The sequence below is a fragment of the Gallus gallus genome, chromosome 23, assembly GCF_016699485.2.
Source record: "Gallus gallus isolate bGalGal1 chromosome 23, bGalGal1.mat.broiler.GRCg7b, whole genome shotgun sequence".
In the NCBI taxonomy this organism is placed as follows: Eukaryota; Metazoa; Chordata; class Aves; order Galliformes; family Phasianidae; genus Gallus; species Gallus gallus.
This window is the reverse complement of record NC_052554.1, coordinates 1,078,439-1,097,882: the sequence shown is the minus strand read 5'-3', so window position 1 is coordinate 1,097,882 and position 19,444 is coordinate 1,078,439. Positions and strand designations below refer to the sequence as shown.

The window sequence follows — 19,444 nt, the reverse complement described above, 5'->3', positions numbered from 1 at the left end:
CACTGGTACTGCATCCCTTCAGCTATTGCTATTCCTATACTGTGGCATGAGGAGGCTCCCAGGCTCATGTAACCCATGGGAGAACCTCTTTGCAAATCCAGCAACTGGGAGAAAATGTGGCAACAAACTCCAGGCACGGCCGTGCCAAGCACCTCCTTAGAGCCTCGAGCAGGTAGCTCACAGCAACAGGAACCAGCACGTTGAGAAAGGACAGGGAGTGCCACAGTGCTCCAGCAGGGAATCTCTTCCAGTTGGCTGCATCATCCATTCAAGTCCTTGATGCTATGTGCTGATGCTCCCAGTCATCTCAGCAACCTCCTTCGCTTGCATTTAACAAACTAGCAGTAGCACAGCATAATGACATCATACCCAGGCAATGCATCTGCCCACAATTACCTCTGGGAGGACAGGTGAGGTTACTGGAGGCCCTGCTGGAGAGGTTTGCTCTGCTGGGAGAGCAGAGCTGTCTGGGCAAGCCAACAGTAGCCTGATCTTCACAGCAGATCCCTCTCTGTGTTTTCTCAGGATTCCTGCTATTAGCCAAGGCAGCACAGAGATGTTCTCACCAGGCAAGGAAAGCACATGATTAAAAGCAGAAAGTCTCTGATCTTCTCCAAGCAGAATGTTTGGCATTGCTCAATGTTCAGTGTGGCACTGTGCTTAGAGCTGTCTGAGACCACCTCAGCAAGCTGCTCTGCTAGGACAGAATATATCTGGGAGGTTAAGAGATGTTAATATGATTTGGAAACAGATTCAGCTGCTCCTGATGTGGAGAGCTTCGTGAGGAAGGGGGACAGTTGTACGCGTGGCACAAAACACCATGGCTGAAGTGTCAGCCACGGCTTGAACTATTCTTCCAGGTGTTGCACACCACCCATGCAATCAATGTGCATGTTTCTGAGATGCTGACATTTGAAGAAAGGATGGAAGAGAACTCTCCTGCTGCTGCAAGTCATCGAGCAACCAAAAGGATCGCAACAGATCACTGTTGGGATGAAGTGCAAGAAGGAGTCAAGATCATACAATCATAGAATGGCTTAGGTTGGAAGGGACCTTAAAGATCACCAAGTTCCAACCCCCTTGCTGTGGGCAGGGTTGCCAACAACCAGAGCAGGCCAAGCACAGAGCAGAGTTTGTGCCATGTCTCCCTTGCAGCCCAACCAAGGTGTGGAAAGGAGCAGGACCATTCATACAGCCATTGACACAGCAGGGAGGGATGCTGCCAAACCAGAGCAAGGGGGAACTGGAGTGAGCCATAGTGATCCAACAGCAGTTCTGGGGAAAAGACGCCTGAACACAGTGTGCCTCGAGGGGAATTCCTGTCCACATGGGCAGGCATGCCCCATACCCCTCTGCTCGGCTCCTGAGCCAAGACAAACACTCACTGTGAGAGCATGGGCTGTGACAGCCACACCTGCGTGCCCAGGGAGCGGCTCTGATCCATCCCATGTGCTTCCATGCAATCCTGGCTTGGCACCGCCCCGCTGGTGCTTCCAAAAACTGGGGCCCTGCAGCAGATTGCCCATCAACAGTCAGCAGTCTCTGGAAGCCAGTTTTTCCCATACATTGTGGTTGCTCTACTCAGCCCCTTCCATACCAAGCTTCCCCTAACACCTCCTTCCTGGTGCTGTCCCACCCAGAGCCTCCTGCAAGCTCCAGCTCCATGGCACCCAAGGTTATGGGACTGCTGCACAGCCACCCCTGTCCTCCCCCCCAGCCACTGCCACCCTGGCCACCAGACCTCACCCACCCCTTGAAAAACCTCTGTGCTTCACCCTTATCCCCAAGCACATCCATGTTCCCCCATATCAACCACTTCAACGCTTGATCACCAGATGTTATTTTGACTAAAATCAAAACCGATTCCAGACAATGTCTTCAGACACCCACAGAGACCTCCAGGTAGGTTTTGCCTGCTTTATCAGCTTTCTGTCTTGAATCAGTGCTGGTAGCAACCCCTATCTACGATTTTGCAGATAGCAAAGCTTCCGCAATGACTCAACCACTCCTTTTTCAGGTGAGAAACCCCAAGCATCCGCACACCCCTCCTTGCACCTGCATCCTGCAAACCAGAGCTCCAGGCAGCCTGAGCAGCAGCAAAACCTCACAAGCAGCCACCAGAGAAGAAAAGCAAGCCTTGCTGTGCTCCTGCCCAGCAGCTGATGCTTGGAGACCTCTGCAGATGGGATGTGCAGAACTGCACCCTCTGAGCTCTGCATGGGTGCAGCAGCTGCATGAAGGATTCGCTTCTCTTCCGTCTTTCTGCTTTTCTGCAGAACAGAATACAATTTCTTTCAAGGGCAATGTGATCAACCAAGAATGAAACTCCATCAGGCAGGTTTCAAGGTCTCTATGTGCCAGACGCAGGCTGGCTCTGGAGCGAGGAAACCAAAAGCAAGACAAATTCTGACCTATTCAGCTCTATTTGACTTTTCTCCTATTAACCTTTTCCTGTTTGGGCTTTCCATATAACAACAAAGGAGCAGGAAGAAAGGGAAAAGATCCATGCACAGCAAGGGAGTGCCACCCCAGGAAGCCAGAGAGACCTCTGTCCATTGCACAGAGCAATCCCAGAGCAGCTCAGCCAGCAGGCACAGAGCCAGGCAAGGGCCCCCAGAGCAGAACAGGAGGGAGAGGAAGAAGGAAGGAGATGGAGGAAAAACCCAAAAACCCAACCGCCCCAAACATCCCCACACTGAAACTTTACAAATGATAGAAGGCCGAGCGCAGCTTTCACAGGAACTCCTCCTTATTACTGGTGGGCAACTGCATTTTTATCCCGTGGCTTTCTGATTTTGCAGATGCATTCCAGCACGAAACCAGAGGCAACACGCGCTGCTGAGCAGCGGAGTTTATTTTAAGGGATGTAACATTTTCCTGAGGATGCTCTATTTGCATCTGCTGCAGGAAGCAGTAAAATGGCAGGTGTGTTTCCACACAGCCACAGACACAAAACAAAACGCACAATGCAAAGCGAACGCTTTTGTCTTGCAAATCTCTGCTCTCTGCGATGAAAAAAATTAATTAATTAATTAACAAAAAAGAAAAGCGAAAAAAGAAAGGGGGAGGGAAAGGGGTTTTCCCCAGGGCCTGTTTTCTAGCTTATTAGTCCTGCAGATGCTCAAGACATACTTTGCCAGGAAGGAGCTCCATGCCCACCGGCAGGAGAAGGCAGTGCAGGCTGCAGGCAAACCGCTGCCCCGCATTTGCATGCATGTAAGCGCCTAATTGCTACCGCGCACACCGCACCTTGCAGGCTGCTCTTTCCAGATGCACCCTTCAGCAACGATCCTTTGGGGAGGCCTCTCCTCCAGGAGCACACGCTCGTGGTAGTGTGGAGGATGGACTGAGCCGTTGTACTTAAAATGATGCACCTCTGCACGGTTTGAATGGTTTCTTCAGCAATTTGACTTTCCCCTGCAATAATCCACTGCGTGATTTCCTTGGAGCAGACAGCACCTCCAAATACAGGGAGCTTGCTGGATGTTATCTAGAGAAATAACTTTTCCTGTCTTCCAGTCTTGCACTTTGGGAAGGAATAGCATAGAAATATAAGTGTCATTCTGCTCTGCCTGCCACAGCTGCAGAACCAGCAAAAGCAGGATGTGATGGAAAATAACACCCGTGGACAGTTATTTAAAAGATAAAATATCCTTTTTTTCTTCTTTTTTTTTTTTTTTTAATCCAGTCTAATTATTCCCCTGGCAATCAGCATCACAACAGCAGAAGCCCAAAGCTTCTGAAAATCCCACGAATGCTGCAGCATTAGTAAGAACAGGCAGCAATGTTCAGCCTTACATGAGATGATGTGCTGGAGAGAGTTGTCCAGAAACTATGATAAGTTTTCTACAGCACAGTAATAAATATCCAACTTAAAGGTATGGCTATGAGCGTACTAACACAGCCTGCTCAGCAGAAAGGGCAAAATGTGTTAGTCAGAAGATTCTGCTTTCAGGAAATGTAATTTTTGACTGTTCTATTCTTTAGAAACTTTCCTGGGAAATCCCACTGGCCTTTATCTGCTACTTTCCCTTTTACTTTCTGCAGAGAACAATATTCTTCCAACTGTCCTATCCCTCTGCACAGCCAGCTTTTCCTAAGCATCCCACATGGCTTTCCTGGCACTTCTTAAACTTCCCAGGGGTTTATAACCCCTCTATTTCAATGCTGTAAGACCAATTATTTTTTTACCCTAATCTCTCATTTATCACTTGAATATCTCACAATTCTCAGTGACAAAACACAGTACCCTCTGTACTTCTGTTACAGTGCAACCCTTATGGCTTCCTGTTTGTTTCTCCTTTCTAACCATTGCAGCTCCTGGCTTAAGCTTCATCTTCTCTGAGCAAAGAGCTTCTCATGACCAAGGATTTGCCTACGACCGAGGAACTGTCCACAACCAAGGAGCTGCCCATGACCAAGGAGACGCCCACCAACAAAGAGTTGCCCATGACCAAGGTGATAACCATGACCAAGGCGATGCCCATGACCAAAGAGTTGCCCACAATCAAGGAGCTGCCCATGGCCAGGAAGTTACCCATGACCCCATGCCTGGATGGGCTGTGATGCCATGTATCTGCTCAGGCCTCCAGGCACCACTGCTTGGTAGGTCCTGCAACAACACAGATGTCTGTGCATGCTCCAGAGCACTATAAGTTCCATCTAGCACTGAAAATTCAGAAATAGATACTGTGCTTTCATTCTGACTCTTCTCAGACATGCTCTGATGTGCACACAGAACTGGCACCAAAGGACATCTCCATTTTGTACAGCCAGTACTCACTGGGACTGAACCCACTGAGCCCACTCGTTGCTCCAGGGGAATGGATTCTCCCTACAAGTGAAGCAATCTCACAGTCACCCATGGGAAGAGAGAGCTTCAGTCATGAAACTTCACTTAATTACTTAATGGAAGGAACGCAGACACCGTGCATGTGTGGGAAGCTGCAGAGGAAAGGGTTTAGCGAAGCACTGCATGTGGCTTGATTTGCTTATTGGAAAATTAGAGAGAGCAGTGCAGCTCCTCTGGTGTTGTATTACTGACAAATAATGTCACTCTGCCCTGAGTTACGTGGTCAGTAATAAAAAGATGGCATGCTTTCCTTAGGGACATACCTACAGAGACAGCAGCAGGGGAAAGGCAAGCCTTTTCCACTGTGCCAAAAGTCACAACATCATTTTGTTTCACATACAGGGAGTTACTCCTACACTGCAGTTCTCCTGCAGAACAGCACCATTAACTTTTCACTATAGACTGACAGCAAAGAAGGTGAGAGGAATCACAGCAGATCTTTGAGGACAACACATGCCCCGCATCCATGGACAGGTTAAGGGCATCTCTGGGTTAAAATAACTGATTGCAAATCTGGGGTGTAAACTCAGCCTGTGTACACAGCCTCCAGCTGCCATCTCCCCATCAGGTTGGATATTAGGAAGAATTTATTCTCCCAAAGAGTGGTGATGCATTGGCACAGCTGCCCAGGGAGTGGTGGGGTCACCAACTCTGGAGGTGTTTCAGAACTGATGGGGTCATGGCACTGAGGGATGTGGGCAGTGGGCATGGTAGGCTGGGTTGGGGTTGGATTGGATGATCTTAGAGGTAGTTTCCAACCTTAATGATTCTATCTGTGGGTCTCAGCTCCCTATCTGGAGAGCACCAATGGTCTTCTCCTTAGTGCTTTTAAAGACTCGGATCCAGCTCAGCTGGAAAGCATTAAGAGTATCGCATTGGGAAAGGAGAGCATCTGACAGCAAGACTCCAGATGTTCACTCACTCCCCAGGCCTACTCCATTCCAGGTTATATATGCAGGTAATGCTCTTCCCCTTGATGTCAAATGCAAATTGAGTGATTTTGCTTTTTGAAGTAATCAGCCATAATCTTCAAGTTTGTCCTTATGTCCAAGTGCTTTTAAGAAATAATTTATATTAAAAGTTCCCACTGCAATTTGCTTCAGACCAATCTCCCTGCACAAAAAAAAACACTCCACCTAAATTCCTGACGTGCCCAAACCTTCCATTAATTCAGGCCCACTCAATCATCTTCATCTCTGGCCCAGTACCAAGATCCCCAGTAACACTGGGATCATGTTAGCTCTGCTTGTTCTCCACAGCTCAACACCCAGAGAGTGTTCAGTGCCCATCCCTGCAGACACCCAAGGTCAGGCTGGAGGGGCTCTGAGCACTGATGGAGCTGTGGGTGTCCCTGCTCATTGCTGGGAGTTGGACCAGATGGCCTTCAAAGGCACCTTCCAACTCAAACCATTCTATGAAACGGTCCTTGGTGTACTGATGGACAGTCAGCTGAATAGGAGCCAGCAGTGTGCCCAGGTGGCCAAGAAGGCCAACGGCCTCCTGGCTTGTATCAGGAATGGTGTGGTGAGCAGCACCAGGGAAGTCATCCTGCCCCTCTACTCGGCATTGGTGAGGCCTCACCTCGAGTCCTGCGCTCAGTTTAGGGCACCTCAGTACAGAAAGGACATGAAGGTGCTGGAGCAGGTCCAAAGAAGGGCAACAAGGCTTGTGAAGGGCTTGGAGAATATGGCCTATGAGGAGAGACTGAGGGAACTGGGGCTGTTTGGTCTGGGAAAAGGAGGCAGAGGGGAGACCTTACTGCTCTCTCCCAATATCTGAAAGGTGCTTACAGCGAGAGCCGAGCTGGTCTCTTCTCACTGCTGACAGGTGACAGGATGAGGGATGAGGGGAAATGGCCTCAAGTAGTGCAGGGTAAGTTTAGGTTGGATATCAGGAAACACTTCTATACAGAAAGGGTTGTTAAGCACTGGAATGGGCTGCCCAGGGAGGTGGTTGAGTCACCATCCCTGGATGTGTTTAACAACTGTTTGGATGTGGTGCTCAGGGACATGATTTAGTGGAGGGTTGTTCGAGTTAGGGTAGTGTGGTTAGGTCCTGGTTGGACTCTATGATCTTTAAGGTCATTTCCAACCTGAGTGATTCTATGACTCTATGATCCCAGAGAATGAAAGGGGTGCAGTACTGAGGCTTGGAGACATCATGAGGAGCCATCCCCACAAGTAGTTGGTAGGGCAGCTGCTGTGCTTAGGAATCGGCACCAACTCATACTGTGAGGTACATTCCTAACCTCTCCCCTGCAGGAGGTGTCTTGTGGCACCGACCATGCAAGTCCCTAGGTATCAATACAGAGAAAAGGGAGTTCAAACCAATGGTGGAAATCTGTTACGTGTCACTGCTGTGCACAGATTTCTGTGGTCAGCAGCCCGGCAGGTGCAAGTCCCCAGCTCTGCATCTCCCACGGTGCTCCCAAACGCACACCCTTAATTGTGCACACTGCTCCCTGCACCTGGGCACGCAGATGTGGGGAACCTCTGGGCTTTCTAGGAAGCCTGGAAGAAGCCCCAAGCTGCTGACTGTGTCCCAAGGGAGCAAGGATGAGGAGTTCCAGCAAGCTGCTGAGAGCTGCAAAGGTTCATTTATCCTCAACCCAAACTCCTGTCCTTACAAACCCTTTGCTGCCACAAACACTGCGTGTTTTAGCAACTCACCCTACTCATCCAATTAATTAAGAGCTGTTTTCTTTACCAGAGAACCTCAAGCTCCCTTCCCCACCACACATTTCCTCAGCAGCACCCAGCCACGTACATGAGACATATGCAGCCCTGGCAGCTCTTCCCACCGTGGTGCACCCTGCAGGATGCCAACACCAGCCCTGAGTCAGAAGAAGCACCAAGGAAGATGATTAAGCACAACATTCTCCAGGATGGCAATTAAATTCATGCTTACAGGCAGGCACATGCTTGAACACTGTTCTGGACGGCGATGCTTTCTGAAATCAGGGCCCTTTCCAAGGAAGATGCCATTGCTGGGTGGATTATCACCGACTTGTTTGTGCTGCTGCAGTTTGCATGTGGGAGCAAACTGAGACCTGGGGACCTTCCAGCCTGCAGCAGGGCTCTCTGCTACAACCCTCCATACCTCAAACTATTCTCTGCATCCCATAAGGGCCAGTGCAGAAGTTAGCAATGCTTGTAGCAACCCCAGTCCATCTGCATTCAGTCCCACTTCTAGGGTCTCACCTGGCCTCAAAGCAAAGGGGGGGGGCACAGAGGCTGCTCCAGGGTGACACACACCAGCCATAGATGTTTCAATGAAACAGTCACAGAAGCCTCACCACAGTTTGTATCAGACCTGTTTAACTCTTGCTTCAGCACTGCTTGATGGCAATTCCCATCTGCAGCTGCTTCTGTCCATGCAAAACCCCAGGATTGTTTTGTGCTCAGTGGGACTCTCTGCAACTGGAGCACATGAATGCCTGACCCATAACTGGGAGGGGATAGAAAACATCCAAGAGAGAAGAAGAGACTTTTCTTTTGTTTTTCTACTAGCAAACAGCATTAGGAATCATTCTATCATATAGCTGTGAATGGCACAGAATGCGAGACAGGTAGCTTAGAGCAGGAGGATGCAATAGGGAATTCCTGCACTGGCTGCTCTGGTTTTGCTTTGAGCCTTCGGGCAGAGGCGAGCAGAGCTGAGAGCGCTCAGGAGCTTGGAGCAAAGAAAGAGTTAAAGGAGAAAAAAGTAAAAGGGGCTAAGCTAGGTAAAAAAAAAAGTAATTGCACCAAGCTGCCATAGAGAGGGAAGCGGGCGCTTCACAGCTTGTCCACCAGCTCCAAACCAGCACTTGCTCCTGATAGACAGGAGGAAACCCAAGAGCTCCAGCTCACCCTGTTTCACCCAAGCAGAGACAGACACGCCGAGTACAAAAGTCCACAGCACTGCAGTATGGCGACAGAAGCAAACCCGGTCCCCATCACCAGGTTAGAGGTGGGGAAAAACAGAACCAGATTTAAAAGGCTGCTCTGCTCCCTGCCCTGATTCAGCAGCGGTTTACCCAGCTGCAGCCTGTTTACATTTCTAACAAACTTCATCCTGAACTCCCCGGGTCAGATATTCTAAGGAAGGAAAGGAACTTTATTTATCACGTAGCAGAGAGAGGGACCAGGGCAAACTGCCTGAGCCACAGTGAGACTCCAGCACTGAGCACAGCCCTGGAATTTCTGGATGCATTTTACAGTACAGATTGAGTTGTTTTTTTATTATTATTTATTTTTATTGCTAATTTACTTAAAATGAGTGCTCTTAAGTGTAAAAATCCCAGAATCTTCCACCAGATATTCTCAGGTGCTGAGCTAGCAGTCATGCTTCTTGCTTTAAGTATGAAGTAGGAATGATACCATCTGCAAAAGAATTCCGTGTGGCAAATCGAAAGGAAAAGCAGTCCACCTTCCAACAAGCCCTCACTGCTTCTATGAATAAATGCATTAATAAGCAAAGTGAATAAAATGCAGGAGATTGGAACTTTTTAGCAGCCTCACTGTGAACAACCTGTTAGCAGACCAACATTTAAGCCTGAGAAAACAGCCATATCTAAAATTGAAACCAAAACTTGTTCTTAGCTTTCTTGCAAGTTAAAGCAGTTATAACACAGGAAAGCTCTAAAATGCTGCCCCAAGTCAGATCTGCACAAAACTGCTTTGTTTGCACATCGCGGGGATTGAAAGCAGACATTGCACATGGCAGAGCTCATCAGGACCCAACTCCACAGCCGAGCACTCAGCATAGGAAGTGCATCAGCTCCTTCTCTTGGTTAAGGCGTTTGAGCAGAAAATTTCTGCTCTGATGCTGTCTTCATATGTATCTGGTACTATTATTGATGTATCTTCTAATGAAATAATTCCTGAGGATGCTACTCCACCTGTCAATGGGAGTAAAAAAAAAAAGCTTCTGTGCCACTGTGCTCAAAGGGAAATCAAATAACCCAGCCTTTCAAGGCTGGTTGACATGCAAGGAAAAATCCATCTCATTTAAATTACAAAAATAAGATAAAACACAAAAGGAAGAGCCCCCCAACTCTGAGCCTGAATTACTTATGATTTCCCCTTGCAAAGCGAAGGAAGTATTAGATCCTATGTTCACACTGTGATGATGCTGTAGCACAAAGCAAGCAATAATTAGAGAACGTCCAAATTAACTGAAGTCACAGTCTGGACTCATTCCTTCATTTATGTACATTTTTAAAGGCCTTTAATTAAGCCGCCATGTCTTAAGATCAGACTTTCAAAGCTCTATAAGCAACTGATAAGAATCTAAACTGCAAAGGACAATTCAGGCCATCACAATTCTTTGAAAATCCTTAATTGGTGTAATACAACGTCTCTTCTCTCTCAAGTGAGATATATATATTCAGCCAAACGAACCTGGGACAGCATACAGAAGTTACAGATGATCTTCACCTGAGGGCAGAGTTAAGGTTAAAGATTCAGGATTTACTTCTGTGTTCAAACGGCAGCCCCTCAAATACCCAAAATCACAAGACAGAGAAAATCAGGGCATGTTCCCCAACAGCAGTTGGGCAATGACCCAGTGATGACCAACATGCCCATGAAATCCAATCAAACCACCAAGCAAATCCAAGACTGGCCAAATTCTTTCACTAAAGCTTTAGATCTCTTTAAGGCATTTAAGATAATCTAAGTCCTTCTATTGGCACAAGCTGTTTAAAATGATCTAAGGCTTTAGATTGGTTTAAGCTGCTTATGGAGCTTTAAGGTTTTAGAAAGGTTTAGACTACTAAAAAACATTCCCCAAAAATAAGTGGGGTTATTTGCTGGAGCTTGTCATACCATCCCTTGGATGCAGTGCAAATACAGAAATACCTACACAGGAATCAAATTTGGTTTGCAACACTCCAAGTGAAAGCCAGGCAGGGCTAAGTCTACAAATACCAACTTCATGGATGACTTCTACTGGCATGAGTTTGGGTTTGGGGAGCAGCACGCCCTAGTTCAAGCATGGAGATCTGTCATCTTAAAAGAAGAAAAATGTACCAGAAAAAGTGACAAGAAACTCATCACAGCAATTCCTCCCTGTTGAGAAAAAGCAAAGAACGTGACAGTATATAAACCCTACACATGCCATTGTCCCCCCCCTCCTTCCAATGCTCTGATTTGCACCTCCGTACCAAAGTCAGTCACTTCTCATGGGATTGCAACCATGGATGTACTGGGGGGTAAGAAAGCCAAGGTGCTGACAGGGTGCTCAATGACAAGACTCCATTGGCCAAACAGGTCCTTACCTCAAGCAATCCCTCTGGACTGCAGAGGGTGCAGGAGCCCACGCAGCCAGCAGAGCTCTCCAAGGGGGGTCGGGGCAGGCCCTGCTCTGCTCCTCTGTGTTTCTGCAGATGGGCTCCAAACATCCCCCAAGCCACCTCCCCCAGAGTCACTGCCCATCCCCCGGGGAGCTAGAATTTCATCCCTGAAACCCTGCCTGCAAAATCAGTGCAACCCCCCAGCTTGAGAGAACACCCTTCATAACCTGTTGCACAAACAGACCTGGTCAGATAATTAAGATTTCTCCCTTTCCCTCTCTGCAGAGGGGACAGTCCCATCCCTCTTGGCCATCTAGATGCACAAAGAGCCTATATTGAAGCCACTTCAGCACAGGCAGTGTGGTGCACAGCCACCCTCTGCTCTCATTTACACCAACATAAAGGCAGAGCATCGGGCCATGTGTCAAAAGTCTTTAATTACATGACCGAACTCACACATGAGCGAGCTCATCTTAGATATCTGTTTATTGAGAGCTGTAAGTAACACAAGATTGCTCTCTATCGAATAAACACCGTGCACACAAAGGGAAGTTGGGATTACTTATTCAACCAAACACTCATTCCACGTTTTGGTTGCTTAACTTTGCAACCTTTATGAAGTATCAGTGTGCCCCCCCCCCATCCCCTTTGCAGTTTGCTATTGAGTACCTGGTTCATTTTATGGTTATTCAGCCATGCAGAACCAAAGGTTTCTCATCATCAAGTCAATTATCCCAGTATGCGTTTCTGATTTGGGACTACACCACTTCAGACCTTGAGAAGCCTTTGCAATGGCAAAACTGAGCAAAACCCATATGACTAAGAAGAAACAAATTCTGCAAGAAGCAGCAACGGAAGCCTGCATCTTCCTTTGTTAAAGTCGTCTCCATCTCCATCATGTGATCTGGAAAGATCTTCACAAGCAGCAGCATCACACCAGGAGGCAGCGCTGAGAATCACAAGGCAGCACCAGAACCAATGAGCAGATCTGTCCAGGATGGAAATCAACCCCATAGCACCCTGATGTATAGAGGGGAATACAGGTCCCGACAGCTGAAGGCACACAAATCAAAGCCTTTGGTGAGCTCTACTCTAACTTACCTCATTCCTGCACTCACTGCTAGGTCATACTTTTGGTAGATTGGATGTTCTTGGAATTTTGCTACCTTCCTGGTCTTCCCTGTGTACGTCTGTTTTGCAGAACACTTTCCAGGTCTGCTGCTAATTGCATTATCAGCATCATGGAGCACTGATCTCTGCCAGTTGACGAAGAGCTGTTCACAGCGGGGCATGGAAATACAAGCTGTACCACTAAGAGGTGAAGCAAGGATGGAGATCTTCCCTGCATTACCCTCACGTACCCAGCCCATCCCTGCACAACAAACTTTTTGTGCAGTTCATGGAAGGGCATCTCCTTTGCTCCCTACCCCTTACCATAAAGCACCCCAGTATCCCCACCAAGACCAGGATCCCACATAGTGCTTCCTTAAGGGGATAGAACATGAAGGCAGACATTATCATAGCATCATACAATGGCCTGGGTTGAAAAAGACCACAATGCTCATCTACTTTCAACCCCCTGCTATGTGCAGGGTCACCAACCAGCAGACCAGGCTGTCCAGAGCCACATCCAGCCTGGCCTTGAATGCCTGCAGGGATGGGGCATCCACAGCCTCCTTGGGCAACCTGTTCAGTGCGTCACCACCCTCTGGGTGAAAAACTTCCTCCTCATATCCAACCTAAACCTCCCCTGTCTCAGTTTAAAACCATTCCCCCTTGTCCTATCACTTTCCACCCTCGTAAACAGCCGTTCCCCCTCCTGCTTATACACTCCCTTCAAGTACTGGAAGGCCACAATGAGGCCCCCCTGGAGCCTTCTCTTCTCCAAGCTAAACAAGCCCAGTTCCCTCAACCTTTCCTCATAGGAGAGGTGCTCCAGCCCTCTGATCACCTTAGTTATCCCATTTAATGGTGCAAAATGAAGGTAGAGGAAGAAGTGTGGCTGAAAGTCATGCTGTCTTACACCAGCACTGCTAACGTTAACCCCAGTTCTTACCCAGTCACTTACACCATCCATACCATTTGTCTTTGTATTTTCCTAGCAGAGTATGTGCGTGGCTTTTCAGGCACACAGGGCACAAAGAGGAGGAAGAATAACTTGAAGCAACATACAACCAAGGAGCAAAACTTACAGCACAACTTCTGCTTCCACGCCACTTCAGCACCACGGAGCACCATGGATAAAAGCAAATCCCATCACTGCTCAATCCACAGCATAACAGAGGAGTAAAAGAACATTTTCTGCCCCAGTTGAAAGGCACATCCTTCACTCTGGCTATAATCAAACTATGAGAAGTTGCCCATGCTTGCTTTGAGATGTACGGGCCACGCCAGGTTGCACACAGCATTCACTTCTAGCAAATACAGCACATAGCTTTCTGCAGAAACCCGACCAGACCGCTTTGGTACAGCCATTAAAAACAAAACTATCCGTTCAGCTCAACAGTTTTCACTCTCCCATAGAATTCACTAAGATGCCAGAACCAAAAACAAAACTCAGGGTGGGAATACAAGTTAAGCAACCAAAAGCAGGATGTCAGCATGGGGACACCTGCAACATGCAGGACTGCTATCCCGACTGCAACAGCCGACACAGTCAGGGCCAACAAATGTGCTTCAGGGGACCGAAATCTGTGGGAAAATGGGAACTGGCTTGTGAGGACTGGGAACTCCTTGGAAAAAGAGGACGTAGGATGGATGCAGGTGAGACAGACCAGCACTAGGGGAAGGAGGGGATGCTGCTTGCACAGCTGGGCACCTCCCAGCATCCGTCCTGCACATGAGGTTTATTTGGGAGACTACACAAGTTCTAACCAAACGCCCATCAATTTTTCCTTTGCTTATTCCAAACCTTCTAGACCTTTTGATTTAAAATTCATCATTCTGCAGCAGCACCCACCAGGGGTAGCTACAGCATGTTTAAACTCAAAAGGCAGCTGAAAAACGGGGGTTAAAGTTTTGTTTGTAGCAGAGGTGTGTTTTGAAGGATTCTGAGATCATCCTGACATCATTACAAGCAGCGCTCGCCTTGCTCGCTTGCAGAACAGAACGATGAATTCTGCAGTGAATTATTTGCAACAGATTACTCCTTACATCAGGGTTTACTCACTCCATTTTCCTGGCAGCCCCCAAGCAGGGGCCATGAGTCAGCAGCAGCCCTGAGCCCTCCCTGTAGAGCCATGGGAGATGGTCCAGCCACCCGCGGTCACCTCCTCGACCAGATTTCATCGACCGAGCTCCTCCCAGAGATGCCCATGCATCCCACATCAAGAGCTGCCAGAGCAATGAGATGGCACATGGGAGGGGCAGTGAGCAAGGGGCAGTCTCTCTGTTGCGTTTTTTGTCCCAGCTGTTAAACATCTGGGGTGCTCGAGGGGGTGGTCAGCACATCCAGCATCCCGTGGGATCCCCACACGGAAGCCCTGGGGCAGCAGGGCTGTGGGATCCTCCCCTCCCAGCTGCAGGGCGATGCTCAGCAGCTGGCGCCATTAGGGTCAGAGTCATTAGGGCATCCTGGGTCACAACGCATCCAGCCCAACCCCAGGCTGGGATCATCCCTGCATCTATTCTGGGACTCCCTCTGCTCTCAGGGGACGCCAGCAGTGTCCTGTGTCCTCCAGCCACGAGGGCTTTCGCACGCAGCTTGCTGAGACCCCAAGCTGGCCACACCATGTGCAGCTTCTGGTGACAGCAACTGGTTGCCGCATTCACCTCCCAGCAGCCCAGACCCCACCACAACCCCAGGAGCCTGGGCTGCTCTCAGCATCATCTGCGCACTAAACCACATCCAACCATATGGATGGTCTGTGCAGTAAGATGCGTGCCTCCCCCCATGCGTTTTCCTCTCCTACTGGTGCTGGCCCAGCAAGCAAGCACTGCTGTCTGCAGTTGGAGCTTAGAGTCAAAACTTATTACTCGTATTTTCAGTCTGCCAGGGACTCACACTGAGATCTTGGCCAATGGGCTCCCCCTCCCTCCTCCCCTTTTCCCACACAGAAGAGAAAGTAAGATGCAGAAAGGTTAAATGGGAACAAAAAAGGCCATGCTGCTTTCCTGCCCCCACCTCAGATCACCACTGAGATCAGAGTTGAGCAAATCCATGACTTGCATAGCTGGTACATTTCCATTCTTGAAATAAAAGTTTCCGAGCTTTTCAGAAAACTAACCGAAGAGATCCAGGCTACGAATTCTGCCATCTATTTTGCAGCAATATGGATAAGCAACAACCAGCGCTCATCTGATCTTCAGATAACCACATACACCTTCAAACCACCCTGTAAATCAGCATGTTGGCATGTACTACTTCTTGGTGCATCCATCCTAACCAGAGTCACAGCCAGGCCAGCTGCAGGTATTTAGCTTTCCATGGAGAAAGGAGACGGGTTTTTGTAGCCACAAAGACCAGTGTGCTTTGTGCTCCCACCAGCACAAGGCAGAGGCTCTCTCCCAGCTGGCCCAATTAAAAATGATGGGTTTAGGTCAATATTGGGTTACTGCTCTCTTCTGGCATTGGTACCTTCCTCACCAGATCTATGTCATGCACAGAGATAGCTGAGATTTCCAGTAATTGCCAAACCAGCCCATGGCCAGGCAGGAACCCAGAACTATGCTGTACCCAAGGAACTGAGCCCCTGGAGGGACCCATGACCCACCTACAGCAATCAGTTCCCCCATCAGATATCCCCACTGCACAGCACAATTGAGCAAGCCAGCTGCAATATTTTCCATAAAATGAACCACAATGCTGGAAAACCCATCTGAAAGCCACATCGTATGCATTTACAGAAGTTTACAACTGTTTCCAGCAAAATAATTAACAGCTTCCTTTGCAAGCACGATAGCATCAGGTGACCGGGGCTCCTCGGGGAGTGACACTCTCTGCGTCTGTTTCACTTCCCTTTCTCAGGAGGTGATGAAGGAACAGAAGTCAGATGGATGCTGGGCCTCCCGCTCCCACCATGGTTACTCCACGGGAGCAGCTCCACGTGGTGCCAGCTGCAGCCAGGGCTGCAGAGAAGCACACATCCCATTAGCTCTTGCAGCGAGATGCAAGATTTGTGTGTCTCACTCCAGCTGCTGGGACGGTTGGTGGGGCTGAGCAAAGCAACAGAGGGTTTTCTCAGCCCGAGAGCAGGAGCTGATGCCTGCTATCACGATGAGGCAACACTCAGGGATGGTTGTTAGGAAGGAACCACCTCCCCTTCCTCAGTTCCCAACCTGCTCGGCTTTCTCATCCAAACCATTTCCCACCAGCACTGATGACCTGAACAAGCCTGGGACCACAGATGGGCAGCAACATCTCACATGACACCAGCTCACAGAATACCCACAGAGCAAGCAGGAAGAGGAAACAGACACCAAGAAGCCCCTATGCTTCATCACAGCTGGGAAGGCTTGCAACCACTCGACTGAAAACAAGTCTCCAAAAAATAATAATAAGAAAAGCAATGACAGCGCAGCGTTGGGCACACGTGTTTGTTGGCATGGCACTGAGACCAGCAAGAGCTGAGCACAGCTGGCTCAGCACAAGGGAGCATCAGATCCAGGGGAAATACACACTTCCCTCCCACTGGATTTGCCATTTCTGGATGCCCAGAGATGGGGCAGGGGGGGATACGCACACCGGGGGACATGGGACAACAGCCTGGACACAGGGACCCCTTTGCCTGTCCTTGTGAGCAGCACAGCCAAAAACCAGCCCTGGAGGAGCATCTCCCCACCACGGGGTCAAAAGCATATTTAGATCATATTTTAATCATGTTCGTCTGCATGCACCCCACATCAAGCTCCTAATTAACAATCATTTGCTTTTGGAAGAAGGGGGGGCGGGGGGTGCATAGCCAGGTTTGATTACCTTATATGTGTCAGGTTAAATATCCACAAGTTCCCTTTCTAGGAAGCCCCCAGGGGGTGTTTGTACGACATACGTGTTTTATTCCACGCGCTGCCCACTCTCAGCTCACACACTTAAGCAGGGTTAAACTTTTTGCAGTCTTCCCTTCACGGCCAAAAAACAAACTGCGCGCAGACAGAGGAGCGACACATGGAGATGACAGAAACACCAACTGCAGACAAAGGGCCGATTTTTGCCCTCGGAGGTTCACATGGCCGGATGGATCCCGGGGAGGGCAGGATTGGGCCATCGGAGAGGCCACTGCAGTCCCTGCTGCAAAGCCGAGCGTGCAGCTGGGGGAGAGCAGGGCGGAAAAGCTGGAGGGTGAGCAGAGCAGAGCCGAGCCAGTGCTGTATGGGGCCGCTGCACCGCCGAGCAGAGGGAAACCTCCCGCTGCCAGCAAAGGACAAACCTCTGAGGATCACATCCCGGATGCCGACACGCAAATAAAACGCGATGTTGGAAGGCTTTGTGCAGGCAGAAGGGTATTCGGGGCTGCGTTAAAATATCAGCGTTAACAACACATAGAAATCTACGTGCGGGTGCTGTCGCTAACAGCTGCCTGTGCTCCTAAAGGGAGGGTGGGAAGGGAGCAGGGCTGCCCCGCATCGCCCCGGAGGGCAAACAGCCCCGCGCTGCCGGGGGGGAGAAATCCTAACGGCCCACTCACGCCGCCAGAAAATGAAGTTGCTGTCAGCGGACGATGAATTCATGCGCCAAGAGGGAGAAGGCAGCGGAGGAGTGGCGCTGAGGACGGGGTTACGGGGCGGCCGTGACAGCGCCGAGGTGACCACGGCGGGGAGCACAGCCGGAGAGCGGCGCGGGGATGCACACACATCTATATGTCCGCGTATCGCCTATAGGCGGTCACACACAGCGGCAACCTGACACCTTTCGGGGGAAGCAAAATGGAATCGCTGTGCGGCCGCAGTGAGGAGCTGGGGGGGGGGGGGAAGGGGGGGGGATGGACCATCTGCAAAACGCCACGACAAACAATCGGGTGCCTACCTGGGGTGGGGGCCGGCAGCGATCCGCGCTCCGCGCTGCTCCCGTCTTTATGAGATGTTCGGCTCAGGCGGTGCTATTTGCATTCTTTCATTAGCACCTGTTTCGAGTGAGGAAGGAGAAAGCTCATTACGAGATCAGCTTTCTTTCGAAATAAATTATTAAAAAAAAAAAAAATAGAAAGAGAGAGAGAGATGCCCGCTGCCAAATAATAATAATAACGCTAATGATAAAAAAATAATGGGGGGAAAAAAAAAAAAAACACATGTACATTAAAGCCCCAAAGTAGGCAGTTTAATAATGGGAGATCTCGCAGGTTGTGAGCATGCTCCAGCCGGAACAAATCCTTCCTCTGTTATTCCTCTGAATAAAAATAAACCGTGCTCAAGAAACCCAAACGGAAGCTTCCTCCTAGAATCCCTGCTGCTGAAAAATATGTAATAAATTCAGCCTGAAGACGCAGCCTCTAATCAGCAGCTGTTTTCTGGATCCAAAGCCAGCCAAAGCCTCTCTTGTCTTTTCCCACTATGAGTCTGGGCCTTTTTGAAAAGGGTTTTAACCTTTTAAAGATACAGTGCACCAATTATCACTTCTGGAGGACCATCGCTCGCAGCACAAATAAATTAATAAAGCGGCAGCGGTGGCACAGCCGGAGCAAAGGGGGAGGAGTGGTTTGCGTGAGCAGCCCTTCTTCATTAATATTATTATAGATATATTTTTGCTAATAGGATTCGCTCCCCCCCCCCCCCCCCCCGCCCTCCCCGCTGGGGGGAATAATAATAAACAGAGAACTTGCCACTCGGCTCTTGGATAAATGCACAGTCATTATAAAAATGAACAGCTGCTGGATGCGATTCAGGGAGCTGCGCGGCCGCTCCTGATCCGGGTTGAATTGGTTACAACTGAATTTTTGGTATTAACAGTTTCGGTCCCAGGCGGGTGCTGTGTGAGGGTTAACAGCACGGCTCTGTCGAGTGCTTCCCATCAAACCCAGGATCAGACTGCAAAGTTTGAACCCGGCAGCCCTGGCACGGCAATAAAGCATTCTCCAGGAGGTGGGATTTCGGTTTAACGAACCAAACCAAAGCCCCTCCAAAAGTGCTCAGCCCTCCTCTAACAGCGCAGCTCCCTGGGGACAGCACGGAGCTGCTCGGGGCGGGGGGGGAGGGTTGTCAGGTCCCCCTGCAGCACCATATCCCTAGTCTCAGCACCCTGGGGGCGTCCCGGTGCCCCCAGCACCTGGGTGCCAATTGCATCCTCCTGGGCAGGGAGCAGTCAGCAAAGGGCCATTCCCCACAGCCCCCAGTGTGCAAACCATGGGAGCAGGCGGTCCTCCCTCTGTCCCCCCCCCCCCCCC

At 49.5% G+C, this 19,444-nt stretch overlaps 1 protein-coding gene across 6 annotated transcripts in view; it reads right to left on the bottom strand.

The window, feature by feature from the left end:
- Positions 1–18,622, bottom strand: part of HIVEP3 (HIVEP zinc finger 3) — a 217,171-nt gene extending 198,549 nt beyond the window's left edge. For 5 of the 6 annotated variants that reach the window (XM_004947684.5, XM_004947682.5, XM_040651959.2 and 2 more), the window contains exon 1: positions 18,091–18,622. The gene's annotated coding sequence lies outside the window, so the exon portion shown is untranslated. The remainder of the gene's footprint in view (positions 1–18,090) is intronic. The other variant, XM_004947681.5, reaches the window with a different exon arrangement.
- Positions 18,623–19,444: the final 822 nt, after the last annotated feature.